The sequence below is a fragment of the Mytilus californianus genome, unplaced genomic scaffold (assembly GCF_021869535.1).
Source record: "Mytilus californianus isolate M0D057914Y unplaced genomic scaffold, xbMytCali1.0.p SCAF_30, whole genome shotgun sequence".
Taxonomy (NCBI): Eukaryota; Metazoa; Mollusca; class Bivalvia; order Mytilida; family Mytilidae; genus Mytilus; species Mytilus californianus.
The window spans coordinates 1,846,967-1,868,083 of NW_026262680.1; the positions used below are offsets into that span (position 1 = coordinate 1,846,967).

Consider the following 21,117-nt stretch of genomic DNA (forward strand, 5'->3'; position numbering starts at 1 on the left):
ACATCCATTGAATACAAAAGGAGGGATAATTGGCTTACAAACCGTAACAGATCTTGGAGTTAAATATCCGGGTAGTCTATGCTTGCTACTCAAGCGCCAACGCGGCAAATGATGCCAATATTCATGTCGCTAAAATAGCATTATGATTTATTTCTATCGAAAAATGAAATACTTTTTGTATAGTTTTAACTTTATGTCCATTGTTGTTTTTATATTTGGAGTCTCAATGCTGTAAATAAAGAGTACGATCGGTGAAAATAGCGAATTTTCAATTGTTAAGAACATTTTTATCCTTTGGTCTTTCTTTATAGTTTTCTAATAGGTAGTGATACCACATCTCATTATCTTTATGTATGTTAATCAATTACTTTTTATTCTAAAGTTTTTAGCTTTTTTCACAACAAGAACAAAGAGAATGAAATCGTTTGAACTCAAGATATATTGGGATATCCAACAGTCAAAGTATTTCTTGGAATTCAAACATCCGTAGTGTTCGAGAATTTGAGAACAAAAAAGACACGAAACCTAATTATCGTCGGTAGTTACACTTTTCCGTCACCTGATGAATAAATTAACAAAATATAAGAAGAGGACAGTGATATTTTGAATGTAACGAACAGGAGACAGCAACAAGAAACAACAACTAGCTAAAAGACAGAGCGATAAACACTGCTCAACAAGTAACGGATGTCTAAACCGCACGTTATGGTAATCTCTCGAGTTTCAAAAACTTTGATTTATGTAAGTTGAAACCTTCAAAATAAAGTATTTTCCTCTATAATAACGGTACAATAGATACATGTAACAAAAGCGCAAGAACAAACAAAACAGTTATAAATATACCGCATTGTCGGTCAAAACTTCCGTTCAAACAGCAGCATGATATAATGATAAGTTTTCAAAAAAACATGATAAGAACAAAAATAACAAAAACAAATACAAAAATATATACTGAGGTTTTATAAGAAGACGCGGAAAAAATGTTTAGTTGTATGTTCTTTTATGTACATTTTTGTTGACCACCGATCTAGAAAGTGAAAGAGATTAGTACTAGTACTCCTAAACTAGTCCAATTCCACTCTTCGATCGTGATCTTGATTGTAAACTTGTTACAGGCTGTACTGAGAGCTTTTTTCCTTGGAGTTAGTATGTATAGATTTTTATAACCTCTGCTAGACTCTGGAAAAAAGAGAGCTTGACATTGTCCATTTCTTGTTTCCGATATGTCGGGTTGACGTATAAATATTGTTTAATGCAGCAAAAGATAGGCGAAAAATACCAAAGCGACTTTTAACTCATAAGTCGAAAATAAACTGACAACGCCATGGCAAAAAAAGAACAAGACAAAAAAAAATGACAAACAACAGTATACAAAACACTAGAAAAGAGAAACACGAACCCCAATAAGGCCCAATAGATACAGCATTAATTACATGAATAAAACATATTTAATCTACCAATACATATATACATTTAACAAAAATAAAACAACTATGGTACATATTGTGGTTAAATTTACAAATATAACACCTTGTTAAAATTATGACTTGTATGAATATTTGAATGCAGATACAGTTTTTGATTTTTAAAATGACAACGCCATGGCAAAAAAAAGGATAAGTAAGTAACCTCATCATAGATACAAGCTTTAAAACTTTGTACGCCAGTCTACAAAGTTCAGTATTGCAGACCCAAAATTCTGAACGGTTTTGCTAAATACAGCTCAGGTAAACTATTCCTGGAGTAGAACATCTTTAGTATTTCGAAATAACCACTTTTTAAAGTACGAATATATCAACATAATCAAAATATTGAATACCTTGTTTCATTTTAAAAACCTACCTTTCAATTATTATGATGTTTGTCATATATTGATTTTAATGGCAGAAAACTATTTATAGCAGCCGTGTTAGACATCGGAGACGAAAGGAAGTTGTTTGTCACTTAGATAAAGTAAATTGGTGTCATAGTGAGTACTGTATAAATATACTTGTTTTCCTAAAAAGGAAATGTGTCGGGTTGCTTTCGTATTGATGTTTACTGTAGATATTTGTTTTAATCTATGATATCTTTAAGTAAAATTTATTCATTTGGATTTATTTAGGTTTGATTAACTTAAAATGATGACAAATGTTACTAAGGGTAACAGCTGTAAGCATTCTTTTTGGCTAAACACGAGATAATAAGGTATAATGATATAGTTGTATTGAATAATTGTGATAGGTTTTTTGTTGTGTTGGTAAATTATCCTATTATAGATACCAGGATTGCAATTTTTGTACGCCAGTCATGCATTTCGTCTACAAAGGACTTATCAGTGACGCTCGAATAAAAAAAGTTAAAAGACAAAAAAAGTACGAAAATAAAGAGCACTGTGGACCCAAAATTTCGATATGTTTTGCCAAATACAGCTAAGGAAATTTATTCCTGGGGTAGAAAAATCCTCAGTATTTCGAATAATTCAAAGTTTTATAAACAGTTGATTTATAATTATGACCATATCGATATATAATTAATGTCAACGCCAAAGTGCTGACTACTGGACATGTGATATTCTCGGGTCGGACCCAGTGGTTGTAAAAAACTCATCATAGATACCAGTATCAAAATATGAGTAAAGTGTATGATAGAAGACTGATATGTTACATTTATTTCCTGTCGTGTATTGAAAGAATAGAGAAAAATGTCATAAAAATTGAAGAATACAGAAATGAAGGACACCCATCCAGACCCTCTTAAAAGTCTGTTCGTTAATCTACTTAGGAAACTGCACAAAATAATGTTGTTCTCTACTGTTCTTCTTGAAACTTAATGAAATTTACTAGGAGGTACAACAGATTCTATAAGAGTCAACTCATTATTTTTATACCATCAGCTTATGTATTTTGGTACTCAGCTATTGCAAGTAACGGTATAATTGGAATTGTTTGCTTATGTTTTTTTAAGGATGAAGTACGATTTAAGGCAAACTTAGCTCTAAATTCAAGTACATTTCAAACTATCTCGGATTTTAAAAATCAATTGTTGAATGTATGCACTTTAAAAAAAACAATGCTGTTTTGCTTTAAAATACACCCTTTTCATGAGTTATACAGCCATAAAAAATCAGTAAATTCTGTATAATGGCAAAGTCATGCAATAGCTAGACTATTTGGCTTCTACAGCTTAGAAATAATTTAGAGCACAACTGTTGCCCAAAAAGATACTTAAACAGTGAGTATATTTTTTGTTTATCTTTTCACTGGCAAAAATATTTTGGGCGACGCTTCTGCTCTGTGATGATTTAGTCAAAATGTTTTTACAGTTAGCCTATAGTGGCTAAAAATCTGACAAATCTCGTTAATAATGTTACCTAAAAGACGTCACAGTCGAATTGTGTCATCAAGGCTTGGCTATTATTCACATCCTCTGAAAAGCCTTTCTTCTGGTGTTTAAAAAACATATTAGTATTGACATCAGGCAATCTTTTATTTTTGATGAGTTTACAGAGCCAAATTAGCCCCTTAATGTACTTCGTCTTTTGTCATCTGTGATTATTTGGGTTGGCATAGCGGATAACACATGCAAAACAGGAACAGCCTTCATTTTCGACGTATCCAGTTTAGCTCAGTTTAACTATACATGTGAATCGTTCAGGATTATCTTTTCTTAGTTGGAATGTTCCAAATGAATTAACGAGTTTGAACTTTAGTTCGCTTTAACAATATCGATAAGTAGAAAAGTACAACAAAAATACCGAACTCCAAATCAAATTCAAAAAGGGGCAGTCCATAAAAAGTGAAAAAATCAAACACTATCAATCAACAGAACCAGTGAAAAACAACTGTCATATTCCTGACTTTCTCGTTTTCTCTCTTTTGGAACAGGCATTTTTCCGAAATTCTGATTAATTCAGTCGATCGTTTGATCTTGTCAGATTTTATGGACTTCCCCCTTTTTGATTTACCGTGGAGTTCGGTATCTTAATACTTTTTTCAGACATAATGTAGAATATGTTTTTTTATCAAATGTATTACAATTTACTTTAAGGAATTTGCTTGAAACATAATGGCTTCGTCCATCAGGAAAGCACAGTCGCCATTGTCTTGTCAGCTTTGTGACCATCCTAATGTTATAAAATGGAAGTGTAAGGATTGCGCAATATTAATGTGTGACAACTGTAAAGAACGTGTCCATCCCAGATTTAAATTGTCCGAAACACATACTATAATTTTCATAACAGATATTGGAAAGAAGGAAAGTGATATTTCTGCTCAGATTTCCCGAACAGTAATATCGTCACTACTATCTACATATGCGTCAGATTTTGCTGCTTTCAATAAAATCCAATATTCTGGCAATGACACAATTTACTGCTCGTACAATACAAATGAGAACGGATACAAGTTTTTAATTATTCGGTTATTGAAGGAATCAATAAAAGTATTACAGGAATTAGATATAGAATGTTCTGATTTTGCACTCGGCAGTAAAGATGAAATATACTATGGACAGTTCCGTGCTTCTGAGTTAAAAGTTTTATCAATTGGTGGTATAACAAATACAGTTTTTAGCACTTCACCGATGATTATATTGGGCCTACATATCAATAATGACAACGAAATAATTCTAGGTCTTCGAGAACAAGGACCACCATTTCCGGTCACAGAATTCTGTACCAGACAAATTGCTGTATTCGACGAAAACAACAAACGAAAATTAACGATTGAATACGATCAAAAGGGTAAAAAAACTGTTTAGTTATATCGATAGAATATCCACTGATTCATATTATAACATCTATGCAATTGATCTATTTGAAAATGTAGAAGGACGTTTAGTCGCGTTAGAAAGATCTGGTGGTATAAAATTCATATACAATGGTCATAAAAGTATCAATACACCACAAACACCGTTCAATCCAAATGGTATTGTTATCACAAAAACAAATACCATAATAGTCTCCGATAAAAATAACCACTCTCTACATGCATTGAATACAGAGGGAGAGCTGATTGGCTTACAAACTGTAACATATCTTGGAATAAAACGTCCGTTGAGTCTGTGCATGGATAGTGAAGGATTTCTATTGATTGGATGCAACTCTAGCTCCATCGAAGCAGGTGATGCCAAAATTCACGTCGTTAAAATATAATTGAGATTTATTTCTATAAGAAATAACATTTATTTTACTCCTTATGTAATATAGTGTTCAATTTTTTTCCTTTTTTGTTTGTATATAAAAAATGGTTATGTTGTGATAAAGGAGTGCGGTCGGTGAAATATTGCGTATTTTCAAATGTTATGATGTATTGTTCTGTAACCATGTATAGATAAGCATTTTAGTTTTCGACTATTTAATTTTGATTTAAAGTTAGAATTTCGGACCACCGATATAAATTTGGTAATATATATTTTATTTTCTGAAACAATAACTCTTGCAGGACTTTCAGACAAAGATTTTTATTTTCAGACCGAAATACGTCATTCCATGGTTGCCGCTATTTTCCTTTTTTCTGTATAAACATTCATCGTGAAAATTTGCACATGTTTTCAATTGTATTGTTTCATTTAAGAGGTCAAATTGTAGAACATAAAAAAGTAAAATAAGTAATTCCGGCTCTTGTTGTTACTGTTCTAATTTGTTGCAAAACTTTATCGTTAAAGTTCTTTCTTTAAATATGCAAATAAGAAATTGGAAATTTTGCTTAATAGATCTGTTTTTAGACTTTCAATTGAAATATACTTCCTTTAAATTCTAAAATTATGGTGATCAAAGAAACTTTTCAACCCCATGAATAGATTACCTTCGGTTTATTTGGCAAAACCATTACAAATTTGGGTCCTCAATGCTCTTCAATTTCTTTTTAACTTTGTGATTCGAGCGTCACTGATGAGTCTTTTGTAGAAAAAAACGCGCGTCTGGCAAAACTGTAAGCCTTGCATCTTTTTTTCACTAAATGTCCTTGAAAACTGGATACAAATAAAAAATGTACTTAGTGGTGATAAGAGCAATGAAAGCAGAAATCTATCGCGAAAATCCACAAAATCTAATTAGTTCTTCTAAGAATTATGTGTAAATTTATACCTGTTATGAAACTAGATTACAGAAAACTTGTATTTAAAACAAATGCAAACGTACACAAAAACAAAAATGTTTCTGTTTGTTTTGTGTAATGAATGAACGACACGAATTTGACAAAACAAAAATCCAAGGAGCAATCTTTGGTTGCTGTTTTTTTTTTTTTTTCATCTTTAAACCTCTGTATGGTAAAAGTTTAAAACTCATTTCAGTTGTTTCATGGTCTCTACAGATGTTTTAGTTCAATTATTTAATAAATGTCCACCATTCTACATCTGTGCACGTATGCCAGCCAGATAATCTATAAATAAGAGACAGGGGAATTTAACAGATACTGTCATGATTTGCCAAAGTATACTGATGAACTTAAAAAACGCAAAACACATTTATGTCCAATGTTTTCTTATATACTGATGATGATTTATATGAAATTCCTATTGTGATAAATCCAGTAATCTTTCATGTGAGATAACTCGTTTATTTGAACACTCGAGACTTTTCCCATCTTGTACATAACCCTCACTTGAGACTTCCAACTAAAGGTAAGCGCCTTAATACTAAGAACTAATTGATAATTTTTGTCATTTATCATCTGCCGATAATATGGGAGCATTTTAAAACAACTTCTTGCTTCGCAATTATTGCAAAATTTTCATCAATCTTCTAGAAGTGACGATTTGCCGACTTTGTGCAATACACATATATTTATACGCCAAAAAATACAGTACAGTAAAATAGACAATGCAATAAGTGAATCCAACCTACGAAAGTAACACAAAAAAAGTGTTTTGATATTATGTTTCTATATAATAAAAAGTATAACTAATCTGTATTTGAATATAAAAAAAATAGAACACATGCGGGCATGTGTTGTCTTATTTGCTATAATTCAAATACGTCGATTAGTTATGCTGTAATTATCAATCCAAGAATAATCTTTATAGTACATGCTTATCATGCGTTTATCTGATAAGAAAAAAGGCAATACCTGACTTATCAGCGATGATTTGATAAACCGAGTAATTGACGTCGCAGGAATTTTTTGACGCAATATTTGAAACCATGCATGATTTTGTTATGTTTTTTTTTTATCTTAGTAACATATTCATTGAATCCATACCAACAGAGAGATCAGTCAATATTTTGTTGAGTTTACATATTGCTGAGTTTGAGTTAGCGAAATCTATATTAATCCATAGATATTTACTGTTTAATTTTTTTCTGTAATATCATTTTGGTGTGGCTCGGTATTTATACATCCCGCCATTGTGTTATTGTGCTATGATGATTTTTTTTTTGTATTCTTGTATTTCAATTTTGCTTGTTTGCTTTGTGTTTAGGTTGCACTTTGTTTATACAGCTGTTTCACAAACCACGCCTCTTTTGGGGAGATATATTATTCATAGATATGTTGTTTTGGTTACCTACTGGTTCCCAGATATGATCTCTATGTTTCATCTCGTAGAGACATAACTTGGGAATGTTACCAGCATAGATACACATGAATAGCGGCCGAATTGAAATCTGAGGAAGACCCAAAGTGAAGGGAGGGGTAGTACCGAATTTTAGTATCAGTTTAAACTCTTAGAAGTTGGGGCATATAAATGTTGAAAATATGCCAAACAGCCCTATATTTTGACATTTGAACACAATAGTAGTGCATATGAGCTTTTTATTCTAGGAAACGAAACTTCATAGTAAAAGTGGTACAGTTTAAGCCGTAAAAGGAGTTCCTATGGGAAATGGCATTGTCTATGTTTACAGAATTGCAACCTATAGAGTGTCTATATGCCTTTTTGTTTTTCTCTGTTGACATAGTTGTTTGTTTTATGGTGATTAAGAATAAAACAATGTTGACTGCTGTATCCCAACTTTTGATATTTTTACATATTATGTCTGTTTGTTTTACTCACACGTTGTTATCAATATAATGGAATTATATGCGACTGTCATACAAGAGAGCGGTTTAGCCAGCTATAAAACCAGGTTTGATCTACACTTTCTACATAAGGAAATGCATGTACCAAGTCAGGAATATTACAGATGTTTTCCATTCGTTTGATGTGTTTGAGCTTTTGAATTTGCCATTTGATAAGGGACTTTCCGCTTTGAATTTTCCATGGAGTTCGGTATTTTTAGTATTTTACTTTTTGCAGGTTGATCTAGGTAAAATTGCTGTTGCTGGACCTATTACTTTTTACAACAACGGTTCAGGTAGACGGGATTGTTAAATTACCAACCATCCCCAGGCCAACCTTTAGTAACAACACTACGTCAATAAAATATCATTAGACAACGTCATTTATGAGACAGATTAACGACTGAAACGTCTACTAACTAAGTCGTCGGACGCCATGGCAGACCAATTCACGCTATGATTGTTTCCAATCTACTAAAACGAATCAATTGCAGCAAACCATTTATAGGTTTACAGGTTTAACCGCGTCATTGGCAAAACAGATTTGTAATCAGCCAGTCATATACTTAATTAACATTGACAAAACTGATCTCAAAACTACCCCCTCAAAACCGTTCGACGTGTCTGTCAATCATATATCAGTTTGACGGTGCATACCATATGATCTGAACATTAAACGTAACATAATCAACGCAATTACTGAACTTCAAACTTTATTTTGACGATTAAGAAATAAATAAAATTCATGGTACGTATTTTAAAAGAATGGTATATTTGAAAATGAAAATTAAAAAAAAGATCTAGTGTTGCATTTTTAAAGTTGGTATATTTCATTTTTGATTGAAGCAATACAAACATTTTGACCGCAGAAGGGCAATTTAACTCATATCTGTTAAATATTATAGTAATACATGACAAAGTTCACTTGCCCGGATAACCTTTCGATAATAACCTTTATAAGAGAGAGGTTGTAAACATGTGAGAAGTTATCTCGGGAAGAAATACACCATATTCATAATAATATGAGTATACACCTAAAACATGGCTGACTTAGAAATGTGTACTAACATACGGTATATGGTATGTGTTTTGACTATTGGTGCAGGCCGATCGTGACCTGTAATTGTTCAAATCTTTATCGTTTGGTCGATGTTTATAGTTGTCTGTACGTAGTTTAACTACTAGTATTTTTATCTGAAAGTTTTAGGTTTTTTTAATAACAAAAACAAAGGGTATAAATCGTTTGAACTGAAGATATATTGGAAATGAATATGTACCAATCAGTGTATTTCTTGGCATGCAACATCCGGAGGGTTCTAGATTTTGAGAAAAAAAAAGGACAAGCAACCTAATTATAGTCGGTAGTTACACTTTTCAAACACCTGCTGACTAAATGTAAAAAAAATAAGAATACGACAGTGTTACCTAGATGTGACGAAAAGAAGACAACATCAAAACAAAATAACTTACTAAAATCAGGGAGACATACAGTTTTCAACAATAGGCGACAGATGTCTAAACAGCACGTTATCTGAAACGCTCGAGTTTTACAAACTTTGAATATATTAAGCTGAAAATAAAGCACTTATTTCTTTGATAAGGGTACAATAGATACATGTAACAAAATCAGAAGAACAAACAAAACAACTATAAATATATCGCATTGACTGTCAAAATTTCCGTTAAAACAAAAGCATGATAAAATGATAAATTTTCAAAATAACATAATAAGAACAAAAATACAACAAAAACATATACAAAAATATACTGCTTTTTTATTAGAAGACGAAGAAAAAAAGTTTACTTTTATGTGTTCCCCTGATGAATTAGAAAACAAAATTAAACATCTATATTTTGCTAAACAATTATGTCTGAATTACCAGCCAACAGGGCGGTGTCATGTTTCAATTGTTCAAGACATACATGTACATTCAAGGGATCTTTCGAATGATTTTTCATTCTAGCTTCTTTTATGTACAGTTTTGTCAACCACCGATCTTGAATGTGAGAGGGATGAGTACTCCAAAACTAGTTTAATTTCATAACTTGTTCGTGACCTTGTCTGTAACCTTATTACAGGCTGTACTATGAGCTATTTTTCCTTCGCGTTTGTTTTCATAGATTTAAAACACCTGTGTTGAATATACGAGTTTTATAATCTCTAGAGGAATAAACAGTTTGATATTGTCTATTTTTATTTCCTGATTGAGATATGTCGTGTTGACGTATTAAAGTTTTATAAAAATACCGAATTCCAAGGCAAATTTAAAAAGGGGAAGTCCATAAAAACTGACAAAATCAAACGCTATCAATCAACGATACAAGCTCAAACAACTGCCACATTCCTGATTTGGTACAGGCCATTTCCGATGAAAATGATAGGTCAATCCTGATTTTATAGCTAGCTAAACCTCCCACTTGAATGACAGGTTTTGTATAACATGTTTAAAGTAGTATATAACCTCATCATATATACCAGAATTTTTGTACGCCAGACGCGCTTTTCGTCTACAAAAGACTCATCAGTAACGCTCGAATAAAAAATATAACGTATCCTAATAAAGTACGAAATTAGTAGGACCCAATATTCCTAAATGTTTGCCACATACAGCTAAGGTCATCTGTTTCCTGGGGTAAAAAATCCTTAGTATTTCGAATAATTCAAACTTTTGTAAAAGGTTGATTTATAATTATGACCATATCAATAACAATTTATATTAAAACAAAACTGCTGACTACTAGACTGGTGATATCCTCGGGGAGGAAACCTCCAACAGCAGTGGTATCGAACTAGTGGTTGTAAATAAGCTCATCATTAAAACTTTTGTAATGAAAAATAACTAGCTTATGTCGTGTTATATGTGTAGAGTATGAAAGAAGACTGAAGTGTTATATCTATTTGCTGTCGTGTATTGAAAGAGGGTCTGTATAAACAGGGCAAGAAAGTAAAGTCAGGAATATGACAGTTGTTTTCCATTCGTTTCGTTAGTTGATATAGTCGAACGTATGAATTTGTCAGATTTTATGGACTTCCCCCCATTTGCAGTAACTTGGAGTTCGGTAATTTTGTTAATACTTTTTCTAAATATAATATAGAATATGTTTCAGGTATAAAATACATTACAATATACTTTTAGGAATTTGCTTGAAACGTAATGGATTCACCCATCAAAAAAGCACAAATTCCTTTGCCTTGCCAGCTTTGTGACAATCCTAACGTTATAAAATGGAAATGTAAGGATCGTGAATTGTTAATGTGTGACAACTGTAAAGAAAGTATCCATCCCAGATTTAAATTGTCTGAAACACATACTATAATTTCCATAAAAGATATTGGAAAGAAGGAATGTGATATGTCTTCTCAGCTTGGATCGTTACAAATTTCACATCTAGTGATAACGTCACTACTATCGACGTATACGTCAGGTTTTGCTAGTTTCAGTAAAATCAAATATTCTGGCAATGACACAATTTACTGCTCGTACCTTTTAAAAGAGAAAAGTTTTTCATTATTCGGTTATTGAAAAAATCAATAACGATATTATTGACATTAGATATAGAATGTTCAGATTTTGCACTCAGCGGAAAAGAAAATATACTACGGACAATTCCATGGTTCTGAGTTGAAAGTTTTATCAAGTGACGGTGTAACAAAAACAGTTCTTAGCACTTCATCAATGGTAATTGTGTGCAAACATATAAATAAAGACAACGACATAATCCTAGGTCTACGAGAACAAAGACCTGCATTTCCAGTCACAGAATTCTGTACCAGACGAAAACAACAAACTAAAATTAACGATTGAATTAGATCAAAAGAGGACAATCCTGTTTATTTATATCTTGAGAATATCCACTGATTCATATTATAACATTTATGCAATTGATTTATATGAAAATTTAGATGAACGTTTAGTCGCGTTAGACAGACCTGGTGGTATACAGTTCATATAGAATGGTCATAAAAGTATCAATACACCACAAACACCGTTCAATCCATATGGTATTCTTACCACAGAGACAAATACCATAATATCTACATGCATTGAATACAAAGGGATAGTTGATTGGCTTACAAACTGTAACAAATTTTGGAATAAAACGTCCGTTCAGTCTGTGCATGGATAGTGAAGGATTTCTATAGCGCCATCAAAGCAGGTGATGCCAAAATGCATGTCGTTAATATATAATTGAGATTGATTTCTTTAAGAAATAACATTTATTTTACTCCTTTTTTAATATAGTTTTTACTTTGTTTCCTTTGTTGTTTGTATATGAAGAGTAATGTTGTGATAAAGGAGTGCGATCGGTGAAATATTGCTTATTTTTTAATGTTAAGATGCTTCGTTCTTTAGCCATGTATAAATAAAAGAGGGACGAAAGATACCAGAGGGACAGTCAAACTCATAGATCGAAAACAAACTGACAACGCCATGGCCAAAAATAAAAAGACAAACAGACAAATAATAGTACAGATGACACAACATACAAAATTAAAGACTAAGCAACACCAACCCCACCGAAAACTGGGGGTGATCTCAAGTGCTCCGGAAGGGTTAGCAGATCCTGCTCCACATGTGGCACCCGTCGTGTTGCTTATATTATTACAAATCCGGTTAATAGTCTAATTCGGTAAGTCACATTCGTGAAAAGGGAAGGGTATTGTAGTTACGACATAAGGAACATATCCGATATCATCTGTAAAACGGTTATTCCATAACGGTCAACCAACTCGTGATGGCGTCCGTAAAATTTACGAAGGGATGTTTTCAACTTCACCATTTGGAACTCTTTGCTTCATAGCTTCCTTGTGATTAGCAATCCTCTATCAAGGAAATCATGATAGGAAACACAAGCCCAGGAATATCGTATCAATTGGGAGATATATACTCCGTATGCAGGCGCTGCTGGAATGTTGCTAGAAATGGAAAGTTCACAATTGGGAATCTGAAATCATCTCTTTTGTCGTAAAGTTTTGTTTTCAACCGACCCTCTTTGTCAATTTCTAGATGTAAGTCAAGATATGAGGCAGACTTAACTGTATCTGTAGTATCCTTTATCTCTAGTTCGATTGGAAAGATTCGTTCAACATAGTCACCAAATTTTGTATTATTTAGTGAGAGAACATCATCTATATAGCGGAACGTAGAGTTAAAGGATATTGCTAACTTCTTATCTTAAGAAGTTCCTGTATGAAGTCAGCCTCATAATAATGAAGAAACAAGTCGGCAAGAAGAGGGGCACAATTGGTTCCCATTGGAATTCCGACAGTCTGTTGAAAAATACGTCCACCAAACGTAACAAACAAGCATCTTGATAATGTCAGTTTCAGAGATTTTCTTGTTTGAATTAGAGTGATTCTTTACAAAGTGGATTTATCCCTCCCCAAGAAAAGATACTTGTATCTACGTTCGCCATTCTTTTTAATGAAACAAATTAATACCAACTCTTTGAATTTGTCTTTTAGTTTGGAATGGGGAATACTTGTGTAAAGTGTAGAAATGTCACATGTTTTAATACTATTGCAGGATGAGAGAGTCATAAGAATTTAAGTTTTCGACTTTTGAATTTTGCTTGAAAGTTAGAATTTCGGACCACCGATGTCAATTTGGTAATACATATCTTATTTTCCAAAACAAGAACTCTTGCAGATTTTTCAGACACAAGGATTTTGATTTCAGACCGAAAATTTATTGTCTGGAATACGTCATTCCTTGGTTGCCGCTATTTTTTTTTTTTTTTTTTTTTAATAAACATTCTTCGTGCAGATTTGCACATATTTTCAAAATTCTTTTTTCATTTCAGGGGTCAAATTGTAGAAAATAAAAAGTAAAACAAGTAATACCGGCTCTTGTTGCTCCTGTTTTAATTTGTTGCAAAACCTTTATCGTTAAAGTTCTTTCTTTTAACATGTAAATAAGAAATGAGGTTTCGAATTTGAAATTTTGCTTAATAGATCTGTTCCTAGACTTTCAATTTAAATATCCTTCCTTTAAATTCAAAGAAATTGTTGATTAAAGAGTCTTTTCTATCCCTGGGATAGATAACCTTATTTGTAGTTGACAAAAACTTTCGGAATTTGGGTCTTCAATGCTTTTCAACATCTTTTTAACTTTTTGATTCGAGCGTCACTGATGAGTCTTTTGTAGACAAGACGCGCGTCTGGCATAACCTTAACATGCCTGGTACATTTGAAGTTTTTCTCACCGAAAGGCCTTGAAAACTGGATACAAATGAAAAATATACTTAGTGATGATAAGAGCTATAAGGGCCGAAATGTGTCCCGAATTTCCGCACAATTTAATTGTCTCTTTTAAGAATATTGTGTATACTTGGACCTGTTATGAAACTAGATTACGAAAACTTTGTATTTCAAACAAAAATACAAAAGTACACAAATTTGTTTCAGATTACTCTGTGTAATGAATAAAAGACACGAATAAGACAAAACAAACCGTCAAGGAACAGCCTTTTGTTGTTTTTTCGTCTTAAAACCAAGTTGAGACCCTCTACACATAGCAAAAGCTTAAACCTCATTTCAATTGTTTTATAGTCTCTACAGATGTTTTAGTGGAATTATTTGATAGATGTTCACCATGCTACATCTGTAAACATATGCCAGATAATACATGAATAAAAGACAGAGGAATTTAACAAGTAGTGTCATGATTTGCTAAAGTATACTGACGGACTCATTTTGTTCAAATGTTTAATAATATAGAAGATAAGAACACTTGTTAGTCGTAACTACGTATGCATTCCCGTCCCCTTTCCCCCGAATGTGACCTACCGAATAAGACTTATCACCGCATGTGTACTAACATGAGCAAAGCAACGGGTGCAACGTCTGAAGCAGTATATGCTTACAATTCCGGAGCACCTGCAATCGCTCCCAGTGTTTGGTAAGGTTCGTGTTGCTCAGTCTTTAGTTTTCTATGTTGTATTTTGTGAAATGTTGTTTGTCTGGTTTTTTTAGCCATGGCGTTGTCAGTTCGTTTTTGACTGATGAGTTTGAATGTCCCTTTAGTATCTTTGCCGCTATGGGTTTAACTTGTGCTGCGCACTCATTCAATCTAAGCGTCGTTCGATCATGTGTTGTTTTATTTTGTTTATATTCAAATACGGCGATTTGTTATACTATATTATCAAACTGAGAATAATCTTTATAGTATACGCTTATAGTACTTTTTTCTGATAAGAAAAAGACAATACCTGACTAACCAGAGATTATCTGATATACCAGGTGATTGACGTTTCAGGAGTTTCTTAAGGCAATATTTGAAATCATGCATGATTGTGTTATGTTTTTATCTTAACAAATTATTAATTGAATCCATACAGAGAAATCAGTCAATATTTTGTTTAGTTTACATATTGCCGAGTTTGTGTATGGAAATCTACATCAATCCATAGGACTCTGTTGCAGGTAGGTTAAGGTCAAATTGCTGTTTCAGTACAATTTCACGTCAGCGTTCCCTCTGTCGCTCCCTACAAAACTGGTACAGGCAGATATGATAAGTAAATAACCAACTATGCCAAACCAAACTGTAGTAACAACGTTATATGTATAAGATTGATTTAAGCAACGTCATGTGAGAGACAGATTTAAGCCTAAACCGTCTGTTAACTACGTCGTCGGATGTCATGGCAGATCGATTCACACTAAAATTATTTCCCGTATACTTAACCGCCACAGAATTCACTGCAGATAACCATTTAAAAGTATACAGTTTATGCCGCTTCACAAGGCAAAATAAATTTGAAATAGGCCAGTCAAATACTTAATTCGCAGAGACAAAACCGATCTCAAAATATCCCCCGCAGAACCGTTCGATGTCTCTGCTAATCGTAAAGACGTCGAATACAAACAATTTTTCGACACATTCTATAAGATTTGAACATTAAAGGTGATAATGCAATTTTGAACTGAAACTTGAATTCGACGATTAAGAACAAATGAAAGTATATGTATTTTAAAAGTATGGTATATTTTTTAATTATCTAGTTTCACATTTTTAAAGTCCTACATTATACAGTTTGAATTACAGACGCACTACAAACACTTTAACATTCTAAGAGCAACTCATATCTGTTAAATACTGCAGTTATGTATTTCAAAGGTAAAAGATAAAAGGTCAAATTCGTTTAGAAATGCTATCAAGTATTTACAAGTATGGTTAGAAATATGAAGCATAAAATTATTAGCAAAAATTATGCAAACCAGACCTTAAAATACACTTATAGATTGATAATTTTCAATGGATTACCATTAAAAGTGTTTCCCCTTATTTCCAATGGGGTCCTTTTAATGTCAATCACTTGTTAACAACGAGCAAAATTGCACAAATTTAGCTTATTTTTCTTTAAGATGTTATTTAGATATTAATTAATTCACACTTCAGCAATTTCTAAGATATAATCTTAACTTGGCTTTAAAAACGACATGGTCCTTAGTTTACTTTAGAGAACTAGATAGTGTGTTACAGTCCTTGACTTTACTTTTTTTGCCCTATTTATACAGACCCTCTTTCAATACACGACAGTAAATAAATGTAACACCTCAGTCTTCTTTCATACTCTACACATATTACACGCTGTAAGCTAATTACTTTAAAAGTTTAATGATGAGTTTATTTACAACCACTGGTTCGATACCACTGCTGGTGGAGGTTTCCTCCCCGAGGATATCACAAACCCAGTAGTCAGCAGTTTCGTGTTGACATGAATTGTTATTGATATGGTCATAATTATAAATTAACTGTTAACAAAACTTTGAATTATTCGGAATACTGAGGATTTTTACCCCCAGGAAATAGATTACCTTATCTGTATGTGGCAAACATTTCGAAATATTGGGTCCTCAATGCTTTTTGATTGCGTATTTTATTAGGATTCTTTATATTTTTTATTCGAGCGTCAGTGGTGAGTCTTTTGTAGATGAAAAGCGAGTCTGGCGTACAAAAATTGTAACCCTGGTATATATGATGAGGTTATATACTACTTTAAACATGATCTATAGTTTCCTATTTCATTTTTATCATTCTTTTTGTTAAAAAAAGGGTCGACTCTAGCTAGCTTTAATTCATTTGGCACTATTCCAGTTATAATTCAAAGGCTCACCAATAAGTAATTGGTGTAGCTAGAATTTTTGTGCTATTTTTGATGAATCTTGCAGGAATATTATATAAACCTGTACTTTTATAAGAATTTAAATCATTCAGATCTTATTTAGATGAATTCCTGATTTACATATGATAAGTTTAACTGGAGATTGTTATTTGTTACTTTTAATAGAATTTTTTAAACACTATAGAGTTGACGTCAAATAGTTTTGGAACAGTTTGTAATTTTTCAAACAACGAAGAGGCTACGTTGGTGTAAAAAAGAGTTTGTATGACTCGCAATTTATTTTGAGTTATGACACGATTGCCCTGATACGTTTAAAACTATACTTGCTCCATCCCCTTGTTTGGAACTGTATCAAGGGGATTTTATTTGTTGCCAGAGTTTCTTTAAGGATTTTTCATTTTCTTACCGGATATTAACTCCTCCATGGATCTTTTGATATCTCTATATATATCAAAACTCAGATGTACTGCATAGACATTTTGATAATAACCAGATCTAAAGGATAAAATAATAGTTGTATAAATAAGTGAAGTTATCTTAGAAAGAAATACACCATAATCATAATAATATGAGTACACACCTCAAGAATGGCTGACTGAGAGATAAATACTGTCAATTGTTATGTGAAAGATAGAATATGATTTATTTATTCATGACACAAAATATAATACTTCACAAAAACAAAGCAATAGGATTGTGCTTTTATTGCTAATCTTCATCTCAAAGTTTAGATTTGTTTTAACTATTTCTTAGTTTTATTGTTTCATTGAGTAACCACATTATCACAGTATCGGCAAAATTACTATTTATATACATGTATCTCAATAAATTCGATAATTCAGGATGTGTGTCATACCAGTATTACTTTGATAGGGGGTTGCTGCTTATACAAAAGACGTTCTTGAACCAATGAATGTTACATATATATATATAAGAAGATGTGGTATGAGTGCCAATGAGACAACTCTCCATCTAAGTCAAAATTTATAAAAGTAAACCTTTATAGGTCAAAGTACGGTCTTCAACACGGAGCCTTGGCTCACACCGAACAGTACGCTATAAAGGGCCCCAAAAATTACTAGTGTAAAATCATTCAAACGGAAAAACCAACAGTCTAATCTATATAAAAAACGAGAAACGAGAAACACTTATGAACCACATCAACAAACGACAACTAATGAACATCAGTTTCCTGACTTAGGACAGGTGCAAACAAATGCAGCGGGTTTAAACGTTTTAATGGTACCAAACCTTCACCCTTTTTCTGAAACAATAGTGTAACATCACAACATAGAAAAACACACTATAAAATATCAACTGAAATAGCTTAACTCAATCAAAGGACATATTAACACCAATGAACATACACTGAACAAATAAATTTGACCTATGATACCATGTAAATACAAAATAAATAAACTAAGGGAAGAATAATAAAAGTTACATGTTATACCGGTATGAAATGTTAAACAATTTAAGAAAAACAATATGCTCGAACAAAAATGTGAGCCATTTGCAATTAATATAAACACAGGTAAATGAAAATAATTTTGTTGTTAGGTATACATGTACAGTTCCAATAGAGAAAGGAAATATTTTTACAAAATAAATAATTTTGATGTTCATAGTACGAAGTGAAAATTTATAGTAATACCAAAAACTTATAAAAGCTGGTATATAGACCAGCAATAACCCTGAATAACATGAAATAACAAAAAAGCATTACAATTAGTATCAACAGGTCACATAAACAAGAAAGTACGATTTGAGAGTACTCGCAGTTACTGACAGCTAGTTAAAAGCCAAAACAATTAATAATAAAAAAAATCATGCATCAGAGACTAAAATCAACTAAAATACATCCCAGGGATTTAGTATTTTAACGTCATGGACAGTCAAAGAAGACATGACTTATGCAATGCCAAAAATAAATGTATCGACAGACAGTAGGATAGTATATGTATGTTACATGTGTTATGGTAAGGTTGAAGTCATCTTTTTAGGAGTTTTAAGGACAATATCATGAGTTGTTTGATGGTATAAAATATCAGTGTCACAGATGACTACATATATGTTCCATTTGTCTGCGACACAATCTTCCCACCTTTCCGAAATTACAAGATAGTACCAGACTTGTCATGAGCTATAGGACAGTTGCCGTTAGTGCAGCAGGACTTCCTTACCATTCTTGGGAGGTAATACGATTGATATAGATGTAGCCGGATTTCCTGATTAATTCATAACAGTAAACTTCAACACCCTATTTTTTATGGGTGTTTCAATGGCTTAATATTTTAATTTTCTATGTAATTTTTTAAAACTGTTGCTTTTCTTTTTATCTTCTTTTTATTATGGGTATGGTGTTGTCACTAAATATCTTTTTAATCTTATAAGAATCTTCGCTGAAATCTTTTTTTAATTAAAGAGAAAATTTGACCCACAATATAAAAAAGAAGATGTGGTATGATTGTCAATGAGACAATTTTCCACAAGAAACCAAATGACACAGAAATTAACAAATATAGGTCACCGTACGGCCTTCAACAATGAGCAAAGCCCATACAGATCTGAGAGTACTCGCAGTTAATGACAGCTAGTTCAAAGCCACTAACAACTAATAAAGATCGAATTCTTTATTTACTACCATTGTGTCAATCTTTTAAAACTATTATATAATGTGTTATCTATAATTTGTAAAGACTAAGTTCCTTATACAAAGTACGTCGGTCAAATCAACATAATAAATACGTTGTCTCGTTTTAAAAACCTACCTTCAAATACTTGCAATTTGACAACTATTTGGAGAATAGGTATATTAGTCATGTTAGTAAGTGAAGTCGGAAGTTTTGTTTTAGTCAGACAAAGAAACTTTGTCATTGGAGTATTCTGTTTAGTCACAGTAAGTACTGCACAAAATCATTTAGATCATTTAAAAATTGCCTTTTTCTCGTGGAAGTTAGGATATTTCTGTTTTCTTTTTTAAACCTGATCATATGGTTTTAAAATATTAATATAACAAATGAATAAACGTTTTCGTTTTGACTGACATTTTTAATAAGGTTTTTAACTAAAAAATTGTTTTGAAATAATTGTACTATTTATTTTTGGAAAGTCGTTAAATTTCAATTCGTTAGTATCATGTAACTAGAGTGTGAAAAAAATGATAGGTTTGTTTATTTCATGTTAACTTCTACGTTATTTGGTCTCATTGGCAATCATACCACGTCTTCTTATTTTTATATCAAGACATATTAAAGACTGTTTCCAAATTAGTTTAGAAAACAAACTGCACAATATCGTTTTGCTCTATATTATGTTGCTGAATGAAATTAACTTGGAATTACAGTGGCTATTATGGGATGAAACGCATACTTTTTATATCTCCAGCTGTAGCATTTCGATATCATTCAACTCATTATGATAGGTACCACATGTAGACCACGATCCACTTATCCTTCAGGAGCGCCCGAGATCTCCCACGGTAATTAGTGGGGTTCATGTTGATAAGTCTTTAGTTTTCTAGAGTTAACCCCCGATGTTTGGTTGGGTTCGTATGGCTCAGTCTTAAGTTTTCTATGTTATGTGTGGTAACCTGTTGTTTGTCTTTCGGTCTTTTACTTTTTTGCCGTAGCTTTGTCAGTTTATTTTTCGACCTATGAGTTTGAATTTCCCTTTGGTATCTTTCAATTCTCTTCTGACCGCGACGTTTTTATTATGAACGTCGTTGCATACACCGTTTTTTTATGATGAACATCGTTGCGTACATAATCTTTTTCTTGAACGTCGTTTCGTACACCATTTTTATGATGAACGTCGTTACCTATACCGTTTTTATGATGAACATCGTTGCGTATACCGTTTTTATGAAGAAAGTCGTTGCGTGCATTGTTTAATACACCAATTTTTATGATGAACGTCGTTGCGTATACCGTGTTTATGATGAACGTTATGGCATACACCATTTTTATGATGACCGTCGTTGCGTACATCTTTTTATGATGAACGTTGT

General features: G+C 32.4%; 1 long non-coding RNA gene across 2 annotated transcripts; it reads left to right on the plus strand.

Annotated features, from left to right (window-relative positions):
* The first annotated feature begins 388 nt into the window (after positions 1–388).
* On the plus strand, positions 389–5,199 carry LOC127736398 (uncharacterized). Of its 2 annotated transcripts, XR_007998961.1 has the most exons (3): positions 389–741; positions 1,902–1,969; positions 4,030–5,199. It is a non-coding gene; the product is annotated as an uncharacterized LOC127736398 (long non-coding RNA). The 2 variants fall into 2 exon arrangements; XR_007998960.1 differs by lacking the exon at positions 389–741 and having other exon boundaries at positions 1,861–1,969.
* The last annotated feature ends 15,918 nt before the right edge of the window (positions 5,200–21,117 follow it).